We start from the raw sequence: 9,888 nt of genomic DNA on the forward strand, positions 1-9,888 counted from the left end.
ATTCTCTTCTGAAAAATAGATCTTAAATTTGATGTCCCCCAAACTGGGCTGAACATTGGCACTATTATATTAGGTCCTCACGTCCATGTCTTCCCTGGTGGTCCAGTGGTCAGGATTCGGCGCTCTCACCGCCGCGGCCCGGGTTCGATTCCCGGTCAGGGAATCTATTCTCTTCTGAAAAATAGATCTTGAATTTGATGTCCCCCAAACTGGGCTGAACATTGGCACTATTATGATAGGTCCTCTCCTCCATGTCTTCCCTGGTGGTCTAGTGGTCAGGATTCGGCGCTCTCACCGCCGCGGCTCGCGTTCGATTCCCAGTCAGGGAATCTATTCTCTTATGAAAAATAGATCTTAAATTTGACGTCCCCCAAACTGGGCTGAACATTGGCACTATTATGATAGGTCTACTCCTCAATGTCTTCCCTGGTGGTCTAGTGGTCAGGATTCAGCGCTCTCACCGCCGCGGCCCGGATTCGATTCCCGGTCAGGGAATCTATTCTCTTCTGAAAAATAGATCTTAAATTTGATGTCCCCCAAACTGGGCTGAACATTGGCACTATTATGATATGTCCTCACCTCCATGTCTTCCCTGGTGGTCTAGTGGTCAGGATTCGGTGCTCTCACCGCCGCGGCCCGGCTTCGATTCCCGGTCAGGGAATCTATTCTCTTCTGAAAAATACATCTTAAATTTGACGTCCCCCAAACTGGGCTGAACATTGGCACTATTATGATAGGTCTACTCCTCCATGTCTTCCCTGGTGGTCTAGTGGTCAGGATTCGGCGCTCTCACCGCCGCGGCCCGGGTTCGATTCCCGGTCAGGGAACAAGTGTCTTTTAGAAAAATGGACGTTAAAATTTGTAATACTGGGTTGATCAATGACACTATTATGATAGGTATTTGGTCTCACCTCTTCCCTGATGGTCTAGTGGTTAGGATTCGGCGCTCTCACCGCCGCGGCCCGGGTTCGATTCCCGGTCAGGGAACAGTTGTCTTTTAGAAAAATGGACGTTAAAATTTGTAATACTGGGTTGATCAATGACACTATTATGATAGGTAATTGGTCTCATCTCTTCCCTGATGGTCTAGTGGTCAGGATTCGGCGCTCTCACCGCCGCGGCCCGGGTTCGATTCCCGGTCAGGGAATCTATTCTCTTCTGAAAAATAGATCTTAAATTTGATGTCCCCCAAACTGGGCTGAACATTGGCACTATTATATTAGGTCCTCACGTCCATGTCTTCCCTGGTGGTCTAGTGGTCAGGATTCGGCGCTTTCACCGCCGCGGGCCGGGTTCGATTCCCGGTCAGGGAATCTATTCTCTTCTGAAAAATACATCTTAAATTTGACGTCCCCCAAACTGGGCTGAACATTTGCACTATTATGATAGGTCTATTCCTCCATGTCTTCCCTGGTGGTCTAGTGGTCAGGATTCGGCGCTCTCACCGCCGCGGCCGGGGTTCGATTCCCGGTCAGGGAATCTATTCTCTTCTGAAAAATACATCTTAAATTTGACGTCCCCCAAACTGGGCTGAACATTTGCACTATTATGATAGGTCTATTCCTCCATGTCTTCCCTGGTGGTCTAGTGGTCAGGATTCGGCGCTTTCACCGCCGCGGCCCGGGTTCGATTCCCGGTCAGGGAATCTATTCTCTTCTGAAAAATACATCTTAAATTTGGTCCCCCAAACTGGGCTGATCATTGGCACTATTATGATAGGTCTACTCCTCCATGTCTTCCCTGGTGGTCTAGTGGTCAGGATTCAGCGCTCTCACCGCCGAGGCCCGGGTTCGATTCCCGGTCAGAGAATCTATTCTCTTCTGAAAATTACATCTTAAATTTGACGTCCCCCAAACCGGGCTGAACATTGGCACTATTATGATAAGTATACTCCTCCATGTCTTCCCTGGTGGTCTAGTGGTCAGGATTCGGTGCTCTCACCGCCGCGGCCCGGGTTCGATTCCCGGTCAGGGAATCTATTCTCTTCTGAAAAATAGATCTTAAATTTGATGTCCCCCAAACTGGGCTGAACATTGGCACTATTATGATAGGTGTACTCCTCAGTGTCTTCCCTGGTGGTCTAGGGGTCAGGATTCGGCGCTCTCACCGCCGCGGCCCGGGTTCGATTCCCGGTCAGGGAATCTATTCTCTTCTGAAAAATACATCTTAAATTTGACGTCCCCCAAACTGGGCTGAACATTGGCACTATTATGATAGATCCTCACCTCCATATCTTCCCTGGTGGTCTAGTGGTCAGGATTCGGCGCTCTCACCGCCGCGGCCCGGGTTCGATTCCCGGTCAGGGAATCTATTCTCTTCTGAAAAATACATCTTAAATTTGACGTCCCCCAAACTGGGCTGAACATTGGCACTATTATGATAGGTCTACTCCTCCATGTCTTCCCTGTTGGTCTAGTGGTCAGGATTCGGCGCTCTCACCGCCGCGGCCCGGGTTCGATTCCCGGTCAGGGAATCTATTCTCTTCTGAAAATTACATCTTAAATTTGACGTCCCCCAAACCGGGCTGAACATTGGCACTATTATGATAGGTATACTCCTCCATGTCTTCCCTGGTGGTCTAGTGGTCAGGATTCGGTGCTCTCACCGCCGCGGCCCGGGTTCGATTCCCGGTCAGGGAACAATTGTCTTTTAGAAAAATGGACGTTAAAATTTGTAATACTGGGTTGATCAATGACACTATTATGATTGGTATTTTGGCTCATCTCTTCCCTGATGGTCTAGTGGTCAGGATTCGGCGCTCTCACCGCCGCGGCCCGGGTTCGATTCCCGGTCAGGGAATCTATTCTCTTCTGAAAAATAGATCTTAAATTTGATGTCCCCCAAACTGGGCTGAACATTGGCACTATTATATTAGGTCCTCATGTCCATGTCTTCCCTGGTGGTCTAGTGGTCAGGATTCAGCGCTCTCACCGCCGCGGCCCGGGTTCGATTCCCGGTCAGGGAATCTATTCTCTTCTGAAAAATAGATCTTGAATTTGATGTCCCCCAAACTGGGCTGAACATTGGCACTATTATGATAGGTCTTCTCCTCAATGTCTTCCCTGGTGGTCTAGTGGTTAGGATTCGGCGCTCTCACCGCCGCTGCCCGGGTTCGATTCCCAGTCAGGGAACAAGTGTCTTTTAGAAAAATGGACGTTAAAATTTGTAATACTGGGTTGATCAATGACACTATTATGATAGGTATTTGGTCTCATCTCTTCCCTGATGGTCTAGTGGTTAGGATTCGGCGCTCTCACCGCCGCGGCCCGGGTTCGATTCCCGGTCAGGGAACAGTTGTCTTTTAGAAAAATGGACGTTAAAATTTGTAATACTGGGTTGATCAATGACACTATTATGATAGGTATTTGGTCTCATCTCTTCCCTGATGGTCTAGTGGTCAGGATTCGGCGCTCTCACCGCCGTGGCCCGGGTTCGATTCCCGGTCAGGGAACGATTGTCTTTTAGAAAAATGGACGTTAAAATTTGTAATACTGGGTTGATCAATGACACTATTATGATAGGTATTTTGTCTCATCTCTTCCCTGATGGTCTAGTGGTCAGGATTCGGCGCTCTCACCGCCGCGGCCCGGGTTCGATTCCCGGTCAGGGAATCTATTCTCTTCTGAAAAATAGATCTTAAATTTGATGTCCCCCAAACTGGGCTGAACATTGGCACTATTATATTAGGTCCTCACGTCCATGTCTTCCCTGGTGGTCCAGTGGTCAGGATTCGGCGCTCTCACCGCCGCGGCCCGGGTTCGATTCCCGGTCAGGGAATCTATTCTCTTCTGAAAAATAGATCTTAAATTTGATGTCCCCCAAACTGGGCTGAACATTGGCACTATTATATTAGGTCCTCACGTCCATGTCTTCCCTGGTGGTCCAGTGGTCAGGATTCGGCGCTCTCACCGCCGCGGCCCGGGTTCGATTCCCGGTCAGGGAATCTATTCTCTTCTGAAAAATAGATCTTGAATTTGATGTCCCCCAAACTGGGCTGAACATTGGCACTATTATGATAGGTCCTCTCCTCCATGTCTTCCCTGGTGGTCTAGTGGTCAGGATTCGGCGCTCTCACCGCCGCGGCTCGCGTTCGATTCCCGGTCAGGGAATCTATTCTCTTATGAAAAATAGATCTTAAATTTGACGTCCCCCAAACTGGGCTGAACATTGGCACTATTATGATAGGTCTACTCCTCAATGTCTTCCCTGGTGGTCTAGTGGTCAGGATTCAGCGCTCTCACCGCCGCGGCCCGGATTCGATTCCCGGTCAGGGAATCTATTCTCTTCTGAAAAATAGATCTTAAATTTGATGTCCCCCAAACTGGGCTGAACATTGGCACTATTATGATATGTCCTCACCTCCATGTCTTCCCTGGTGGTCTAGTGGTCAGGATTCGGTGCTCTCACCGCCGCGGCCCGGGTTCGATTCCCGGTCAGGGAATCTATTCTCTTCTGAAAAATAGATCTTAAATTTGATGTCCCCCAAACTGGGCTGAACATTGGCACTATTATATTAGGTCCTCACGTCCATGTCTTCCCTGGTGGTCCAGTGGTCAGGATTCGGCGCTCTCACCGCCGCGGCCCGGGTTCGATTCCCGGTCAGGGAATCTATTCTCTTCTGAAAAATAGATCTTGAATTTAATGTCCCCCAAACTGGGCTGAACATTGGCACTATTATGATAGGTCCTCTCCTCCATGTCTTCCCTGGTGGTCTAGTGGTCAGGATTCGGCGCTCTCACCGCCGCGGCTCGCGTTCGATTCCCAGTCAGGGAATCTATTCTCTTATGAAAAATAGATCTTAAATTTGACGTCCCCCAAACTGGGCTGAACATTGGCACTATTATGATAGGTCTACTCCTCAATGTCTTCCCTGGTGGTCTAGTGGTCAGGATTCAGCGCTCTCACCGCCGCGGCCCGGATTCGATTCCCGGTCAGGGAATCTATTCTCTTCTGAAAAATAGATCTTAAATTTGATGTCCCCCAAACTGGGCTGAACATTGGCACTATTATGATATGTCCTCACCTCCATGTCTTCCCTGGTGGTCTAGTGGTCAGGATTCGGTGCTCTCACCGCCGCGGCCCGGCTTCGATTCCCGGTCAGGGAATCTATTCTCTTCTGAAAAATACATCTTAAATTTGACGTCCCCCAAACTGGGCTGAACATTGGCACTATTATGATAGGTCTACTCCTCCATGTCTTCCCTGGTGGTCTAGTGGTCAGGATTCGGCGCTCTCACCGCCGCGGCCCGGGTTCGATTCCCGGTCAGGGAACAAGTGTCTTTTAGAAAAATGGACGTTAAAATTTGTAATACTGGGTTGATCAATGACACTATTATGATAGGTATTTGGTCTCACCTCTTCCCTGATGGTCTAGTGGTTAGGATTCGGCGCTCTCACCGCCGCGGCCCGGGTTCGATTCCCGGTCAGGGAACAGTTGTCTTTTAGAAAAATGGACGTTAAAATTTGTAATACTGGGTTGATCAATGACACTATTATGATAGGTAATTGGTCTCATCTCTTCCCTGATGGTCTAGTGGTCAGGATTCGGCGCTCTCACCGCCGCGGCCCGGGTTCGATTCCCGGTCAGGGAATCTATTCTCTTCTGAAAAATAGATCTTAAATTTGATGTCCCCCAAACTGGGCTGAACATTGGCACTATTATATTAGGTCCTCACGTCCATGTCTTCCCTGGTGGTCTAGTGGTCAGGATTCAGCGCTTTCACCGCCGCGGGCCGGGTTCGATTCCCGGTCAGGGAATCTATTCTCTTCTGAAAAATACATCTTAAATTTGACGTCCCCCAAACTGGGCTGAACATTTGCACTATTATGATAGGTCTATTCCTCCATGTCTTCCCTGGTGGTCTAGTGGTCAGGATTCGGCGCTCTCACCGCCGCGGCCCGGGTTCGATTCCCGGTCAGGGAATCTATTCTCTTCTGAAAAATACATCTTAAATTTGACGTCCCCCAAACTGGGCTGAACATTTGCACTATTATGATAGGTCTATTCCTCCATGTCTTCCCTGGTGGTCTAGTGGTCAGGATTCGGCGCTTTCACCGCCGCGGCCCGGGTTCGATTCCCGGTCAGGGAATCTATTCTCTTCTGAAAAATACATCTTAAATTTGGTGTCCCCCAAACTGGGCTGATCATTGGCACTATTATGATAGGTCTACTCCTCCATGTCTTCCCTGGTGGTCTAGTGGTCAGGATTCAGCGCTCTCACCGCCGAGGCCCGGGTTCGATTCCCGGTCAGAGAATCTATTCTCTTCTGAAAATTACATCTTAAATTTGACGTCCCCCAAACCGGGCTGAACATTGGCACTATTATGATAAGTATACTCCTCCATGTCTTCCCTGGTGGTCTAGTGGTCAGGATTCGGTGCTCTCACCGCCGCGGCCCGGGTTCGATTCCCGGTCAGGGAATCTATTCTCTTCTGAAAAATAGATCTTAAATTTGATGTCCCCCAAACTGGGCTGAACATTGGCACTATTATGATAGGTGTACTCCTCAGTGTCTTCCCTGGTGGTCTAGGGGTCAGGATTCGGCGCTCTCACCGCCGCGGCCCGGGTTCGATTCCCGGTCAGGGAATCTATTCTCTTCTGAAAAATACATCTTAAATTTGACGTCCCCCAAACTGGGCTGAACATTGGCACTATTATGATAGATCCTCACCTCCATATCTTCCCTGGTGGTCTAGTGGTCAGGATTCGGCGCTCTCACCGCCGCGGCCCGGGTTCGATTCCCGGTCAGGGAATCTATTCTCTTCTGAAAAATACATCTTAAATTTGACGTCCCCCAAACTGGGCTGAACATTGGCACTATTATGATAGGTCTACTCCTCCATGTCTTCCCTGTTGGTCTAGTGGTCAGGATTCGGCGCTCTCACCGCCGCGGCCCGGGTTCGATTCCCGGTCAGGGAATCTATTCTCTTCTGAAAATTACATCTTAAATTTGACGTCCCCCAAACCGGGCTGAACATTGGCACTATTATGATAGGTATACTCCTCCATGTCTTCCCTGGTGGTCTAGTGGTCAGGATTCGGTGCTCTCACCGCCGCGGCCCGGGTTCGATTCCCGGTCAGGGAACAATTGTCTTTTAGAAAAATGGACGTTAAAATTTGTAATACTGGGTTGATCAATGACACTATTATGATAGGTATTTTGGCTCATCTCTTCCCTGATGGTCTAGTGGTCAGGATTCGGCGCTCTCACCGCCGCGGCCCGGGTTCGATTCCCGGTCAGGGAATCTATTCTCTTCTGAAAAATAGATCTTAAATTTGATGTCCCCCAAACTGGGCTGAACATTGGCACTATTATATTAGGTCCTCATGTCCATGTCTTCCCTGGTGGTCTAGTGGTCAGGATTCAGCGCTCTCACCGCCGCGGCCCGGGTTCGATTCCCGGTCAGGGAATCTATTCTCTTCTGAAAAATAGATCTTGAATTTGATGTCCCCCAAACTGGGCTGAACATTGGCACTATTATGATAGGTCTTCTCCTCAATGTCTTCCCTGGTGGTCTAGTGGTTAGGATTCGGCGCTCTCACCGCCGCTGCCCGGGTTCGATTCCCAGTCAGGGAACAAGTGTCTTTTAGAAAAATGGACGTTAAAATTTGTAATACTGGGTTGATCAATGACACTATTATGATAGGTCTTTGGTCTCATCTCTTCCCTGATGGTCTAGTGGTTAGGATTCGGCGCTCTCACCGCCGCGGCCCGGGTTCGATTCCCGGTCAGGGAACAGTTGTCTTTTAGAAAAATGGACGTTAAAATTTGTAATACTGGGTTGATCAATGACACTATTATGATAGGTATTTGGTCTCATCTCTTCCCTGATGGTCTAGTGGTCAGGATTCGGCGCTCTCACCGCCGTGGCCCGGGTTCGATTCCCGGTCAGGGAACGATTGTCTTTTAGAAAAATGGACGTTAAAATTTGTAATACTGGGTTGATCAATGACACTATTATGATAGGTATTTTGTCTCATCTCTTCCCTGATGGTCTAGTGGTCAGGATTCGGCGCTCTCACCGCCGCGGCCCGGGTTCGATTCCCGGTCAGGGAATCTATTCTCTTCTGAAAAATAGATCTTAAATTTGATGTCCCCCAAACTGGGCTGAACATTGGCACTATTATATTAGGTCCTCACGTCCATGTCTTCCCTGGTGGTCCAGTGGTCAGGATTCGGCGCTCTCACCGCCGCGGCCCGGGTTCGATTCCCGGTCAGGGAATCTATTCTCTTCTGAAAAATAGATCTTAAATTTGATGTCCCCCAAACTGGGCTGAACATTGGCACTATTATATTAGGTCCTCACGTCCATGTCTTCCCTGGTGGTCCAGTGGTCAGGATTCGGCGCTCTCACCGCCGCGGCCCGGGTTCGATTCCCGGTCAGGGAATCTATTCTCTTCTGAAAAATAGATCTTGAATTTGATGTCCCCCAAACTGGGCTGAACATTGGCACTATTATGATAGGTCCTCTCCTCCATGTCTTCCCTGGTGGTCTAGTGGTCAGGATTCGGCGCTCTCACCGCCGCGGCTCGCGTTCGATTCCCGGTCAGGGAATCTATTCTCTTATGAAAAATAGATCTTAAATTTGACGTCCCCCAAACTGGGCTGAACATTGGCACTATTATGATAGGTCTACTCCTCAATGTCTTCCCTGGTGGTCTAGTGGTCAGGATTCAGCGCTCTCACCGCCGCGGCCCGGGTTCGATTCCCGGTCAGGGAATCTATTCTCTTCTGAAAAATAGATCTTAAATTTGATGTCCCCCAAACTGGGCTGAACATTGGCACTATTATGATATGTCCTCACCTCCATGTCTTCCCTGGTGGTCTAGTGGTCAGGATTCGGCGCTCTCACCGCCGCGGCTCGCGTTCGATTCCCGGTCAGGGAATCTATTCTCTTATGAAAAATAGATCTTAAATTTGACGTCCCCCAAACTGGGCTGAACATTGGCACTATTATGATAGGTCTACTCCTCAATGTCTTCCCTGGTGGTCTAGTGGTCAGGATTCAGCGCTCTCACCGCCGCGGCCCGGATTCGATTCCCGGTCAGGGAATCTATTCTCTTCTGAAAAATAGATCTTAAATTTGATGTCCCCCAAACTGGGCTGAACATTGGCACTATTATGATATGTCCTCACCTCCATGTCTTCCCTGGTGGTCTAGTGGTCAGGATTCGGTGCTCTCACCGCCGCGGCCCGGCTTCGATTCCCGGTCAGGGAATCTATTCTCTTCTGAAAAATACATCTTAAATTTGACGTCCCCCAAACTGGGCTGAACATTGGCACTATTATGATAGGTCTACTCCTCCATGTCTTCCCTGGTGGTCTAGTGGTCAGGATTCGGCGCTCTCACCGCCGCGGCCCGGGTTCGATTCCCGGTCAGGGAACAAGTGTCTTTTAGAAAAATGGACGTTAAAATTTGTAATACTGGGTTGATCAATGACACTATTATGATAGGTATTTTGTCTCATCTCTTCCCTGATGGTCTAGTGGTCAGGATTCGGCGCTCTCACCGCCGCGGCCCGGGTTCGATTCCCGGTCAGGGAATCTATTCTCTTCTGAAAAATACATCTTAAATTTGATGTCCCCCAAACTGGGCCGAACATTGGCACTATTATGAGGGGTCTTCATCTTCATGGTCTAGTGCTGAGAATTCGAAGCTTTCACTGCTGCAGCTTGGGCGGACGTGTTAACCAGTGAGCACCATGCTTCTCAAAACAAAACAGTGCAGTTGAAATTTATTAATTGAGCAATCATCTCAAAGGCCACTGCAATCTTTTTAAACTAACGGCAATGAAAAGCCAATGTACCAAAACCCCAAAGGTCAATTGTAATGATCCCTATTTATTTATTTAACCAAAGCCACATTAAAAAATCACAGGGTTGACCA

General features: G+C 49.0%; 37 non-coding genes across 37 annotated transcripts; all 37 read left to right on the forward strand.

Moving 5' to 3' along the window:
* The first annotated feature begins 91 nt into the window (after positions 1-91).
* Positions 92-163, forward strand: trnae-cuc (transfer RNA glutamic acid (anticodon CUC)). The gene has a single exon. It is a non-coding gene; the product is annotated as a tRNA-Glu (tRNA).
* Positions 164-755: 592 nt separating this feature from the next.
* Positions 756-827, forward strand: trnae-cuc (transfer RNA glutamic acid (anticodon CUC)). The gene has a single exon. It is a non-coding gene; the product is annotated as a tRNA-Glu (tRNA).
* Positions 828-915: 88 nt separating this feature from the next.
* Positions 916-987, forward strand: trnae-cuc (transfer RNA glutamic acid (anticodon CUC)). Its single transcript has one exon. It is a non-coding gene; the product is annotated as a tRNA-Glu (tRNA).
* Positions 988-1,075: 88 nt separating this feature from the next.
* trnae-cuc (transfer RNA glutamic acid (anticodon CUC)) lies at positions 1,076-1,147 on the forward strand. Its single transcript has one exon. It is a non-coding gene; the product is annotated as a tRNA-Glu (tRNA).
* Positions 1,148-1,241: 94 nt separating this feature from the next.
* trnae-uuc (transfer RNA glutamic acid (anticodon UUC)) lies at positions 1,242-1,313 on the forward strand. The gene has a single exon. It is a non-coding gene; the product is annotated as a tRNA-Glu (tRNA).
* Positions 1,314-1,573: 260 nt separating this feature from the next.
* On the forward strand, positions 1,574-1,645 carry trnae-uuc (transfer RNA glutamic acid (anticodon UUC)). Its single transcript has one exon. It is a non-coding gene; the product is annotated as a tRNA-Glu (tRNA).
* A 258-nt stretch (positions 1,646-1,903) lies between these two features.
* trnae-cuc (transfer RNA glutamic acid (anticodon CUC)) lies at positions 1,904-1,975 on the forward strand. The gene has a single exon. It is a non-coding gene; the product is annotated as a tRNA-Glu (tRNA).
* Positions 1,976-2,069: 94 nt separating this feature from the next.
* trnae-cuc (transfer RNA glutamic acid (anticodon CUC)) lies at positions 2,070-2,141 on the forward strand. The gene has a single exon. It is a non-coding gene; the product is annotated as a tRNA-Glu (tRNA).
* A 94-nt stretch (positions 2,142-2,235) lies between these two features.
* trnae-cuc (transfer RNA glutamic acid (anticodon CUC)) lies at positions 2,236-2,307 on the forward strand. Its single transcript has one exon. It is a non-coding gene; the product is annotated as a tRNA-Glu (tRNA).
* A 260-nt stretch (positions 2,308-2,567) lies between these two features.
* On the forward strand, positions 2,568-2,639 carry trnae-cuc (transfer RNA glutamic acid (anticodon CUC)). The gene has a single exon. It is a non-coding gene; the product is annotated as a tRNA-Glu (tRNA).
* Positions 2,640-2,727: 88 nt separating this feature from the next.
* On the forward strand, positions 2,728-2,799 carry trnae-cuc (transfer RNA glutamic acid (anticodon CUC)). The gene has a single exon. It is a non-coding gene; the product is annotated as a tRNA-Glu (tRNA).
* A 420-nt stretch (positions 2,800-3,219) lies between these two features.
* trnae-cuc (transfer RNA glutamic acid (anticodon CUC)) lies at positions 3,220-3,291 on the forward strand. The gene has a single exon. It is a non-coding gene; the product is annotated as a tRNA-Glu (tRNA).
* Positions 3,292-3,379: 88 nt separating this feature from the next.
* Positions 3,380-3,451, forward strand: trnae-cuc (transfer RNA glutamic acid (anticodon CUC)). The gene has a single exon. It is a non-coding gene; the product is annotated as a tRNA-Glu (tRNA).
* An 88-nt stretch (positions 3,452-3,539) lies between these two features.
* trnae-cuc (transfer RNA glutamic acid (anticodon CUC)) lies at positions 3,540-3,611 on the forward strand. Its single transcript has one exon. It is a non-coding gene; the product is annotated as a tRNA-Glu (tRNA).
* Positions 3,612-3,705: 94 nt separating this feature from the next.
* trnae-cuc (transfer RNA glutamic acid (anticodon CUC)) lies at positions 3,706-3,777 on the forward strand. Its single transcript has one exon. It is a non-coding gene; the product is annotated as a tRNA-Glu (tRNA).
* Positions 3,778-3,871: 94 nt separating this feature from the next.
* On the forward strand, positions 3,872-3,943 carry trnae-cuc (transfer RNA glutamic acid (anticodon CUC)). The gene has a single exon. It is a non-coding gene; the product is annotated as a tRNA-Glu (tRNA).
* Positions 3,944-4,369: 426 nt separating this feature from the next.
* On the forward strand, positions 4,370-4,441 carry trnae-cuc (transfer RNA glutamic acid (anticodon CUC)). The gene has a single exon. It is a non-coding gene; the product is annotated as a tRNA-Glu (tRNA).
* Positions 4,442-4,535: 94 nt separating this feature from the next.
* trnae-cuc (transfer RNA glutamic acid (anticodon CUC)) lies at positions 4,536-4,607 on the forward strand. The gene has a single exon. It is a non-coding gene; the product is annotated as a tRNA-Glu (tRNA).
* Positions 4,608-5,199: 592 nt separating this feature from the next.
* On the forward strand, positions 5,200-5,271 carry trnae-cuc (transfer RNA glutamic acid (anticodon CUC)). Its single transcript has one exon. It is a non-coding gene; the product is annotated as a tRNA-Glu (tRNA).
* Positions 5,272-5,359: 88 nt separating this feature from the next.
* Positions 5,360-5,431, forward strand: trnae-cuc (transfer RNA glutamic acid (anticodon CUC)). The gene has a single exon. It is a non-coding gene; the product is annotated as a tRNA-Glu (tRNA).
* An 88-nt stretch (positions 5,432-5,519) lies between these two features.
* Positions 5,520-5,591, forward strand: trnae-cuc (transfer RNA glutamic acid (anticodon CUC)). The gene has a single exon. It is a non-coding gene; the product is annotated as a tRNA-Glu (tRNA).
* Positions 5,592-5,685: 94 nt separating this feature from the next.
* Positions 5,686-5,757, forward strand: trnae-uuc (transfer RNA glutamic acid (anticodon UUC)). Its single transcript has one exon. It is a non-coding gene; the product is annotated as a tRNA-Glu (tRNA).
* Positions 5,758-5,851: 94 nt separating this feature from the next.
* On the forward strand, positions 5,852-5,923 carry trnae-cuc (transfer RNA glutamic acid (anticodon CUC)). The gene has a single exon. It is a non-coding gene; the product is annotated as a tRNA-Glu (tRNA).
* A 94-nt stretch (positions 5,924-6,017) lies between these two features.
* trnae-uuc (transfer RNA glutamic acid (anticodon UUC)) lies at positions 6,018-6,089 on the forward strand. Its single transcript has one exon. It is a non-coding gene; the product is annotated as a tRNA-Glu (tRNA).
* A 260-nt stretch (positions 6,090-6,349) lies between these two features.
* trnae-cuc (transfer RNA glutamic acid (anticodon CUC)) lies at positions 6,350-6,421 on the forward strand. The gene has a single exon. It is a non-coding gene; the product is annotated as a tRNA-Glu (tRNA).
* Positions 6,422-6,515: 94 nt separating this feature from the next.
* trnae-cuc (transfer RNA glutamic acid (anticodon CUC)) lies at positions 6,516-6,587 on the forward strand. The gene has a single exon. It is a non-coding gene; the product is annotated as a tRNA-Glu (tRNA).
* Positions 6,588-6,681: 94 nt separating this feature from the next.
* Positions 6,682-6,753, forward strand: trnae-cuc (transfer RNA glutamic acid (anticodon CUC)). Its single transcript has one exon. It is a non-coding gene; the product is annotated as a tRNA-Glu (tRNA).
* A 260-nt stretch (positions 6,754-7,013) lies between these two features.
* Positions 7,014-7,085, forward strand: trnae-cuc (transfer RNA glutamic acid (anticodon CUC)). Its single transcript has one exon. It is a non-coding gene; the product is annotated as a tRNA-Glu (tRNA).
* An 88-nt stretch (positions 7,086-7,173) lies between these two features.
* Positions 7,174-7,245, forward strand: trnae-cuc (transfer RNA glutamic acid (anticodon CUC)). Its single transcript has one exon. It is a non-coding gene; the product is annotated as a tRNA-Glu (tRNA).
* Positions 7,246-7,665: 420 nt separating this feature from the next.
* Positions 7,666-7,737, forward strand: trnae-cuc (transfer RNA glutamic acid (anticodon CUC)). The gene has a single exon. It is a non-coding gene; the product is annotated as a tRNA-Glu (tRNA).
* An 88-nt stretch (positions 7,738-7,825) lies between these two features.
* trnae-cuc (transfer RNA glutamic acid (anticodon CUC)) lies at positions 7,826-7,897 on the forward strand. Its single transcript has one exon. It is a non-coding gene; the product is annotated as a tRNA-Glu (tRNA).
* Positions 7,898-7,985: 88 nt separating this feature from the next.
* On the forward strand, positions 7,986-8,057 carry trnae-cuc (transfer RNA glutamic acid (anticodon CUC)). The gene has a single exon. It is a non-coding gene; the product is annotated as a tRNA-Glu (tRNA).
* A 94-nt stretch (positions 8,058-8,151) lies between these two features.
* Positions 8,152-8,223, forward strand: trnae-cuc (transfer RNA glutamic acid (anticodon CUC)). The gene has a single exon. It is a non-coding gene; the product is annotated as a tRNA-Glu (tRNA).
* Positions 8,224-8,317: 94 nt separating this feature from the next.
* trnae-cuc (transfer RNA glutamic acid (anticodon CUC)) lies at positions 8,318-8,389 on the forward strand. The gene has a single exon. It is a non-coding gene; the product is annotated as a tRNA-Glu (tRNA).
* Positions 8,390-8,649: 260 nt separating this feature from the next.
* Positions 8,650-8,721, forward strand: trnae-cuc (transfer RNA glutamic acid (anticodon CUC)). The gene has a single exon. It is a non-coding gene; the product is annotated as a tRNA-Glu (tRNA).
* Positions 8,722-9,313: 592 nt separating this feature from the next.
* Positions 9,314-9,385, forward strand: trnae-cuc (transfer RNA glutamic acid (anticodon CUC)). Its single transcript has one exon. It is a non-coding gene; the product is annotated as a tRNA-Glu (tRNA).
* Positions 9,386-9,473: 88 nt separating this feature from the next.
* Positions 9,474-9,545, forward strand: trnae-cuc (transfer RNA glutamic acid (anticodon CUC)). The gene has a single exon. It is a non-coding gene; the product is annotated as a tRNA-Glu (tRNA).
* Positions 9,546-9,888: the final 343 nt, after the last annotated feature.

The sequence above is a fragment of the Syngnathus leptorhynchus genome, chromosome 1 (assembly GCF_054491065.1).
Source record: "Syngnathus leptorhynchus isolate UIUO chromosome 1, UIUO_Slep, whole genome shotgun sequence".
Lineage (NCBI taxonomy): Eukaryota > Metazoa > Chordata > Actinopteri > Syngnathiformes > Syngnathidae > Syngnathus > Syngnathus leptorhynchus.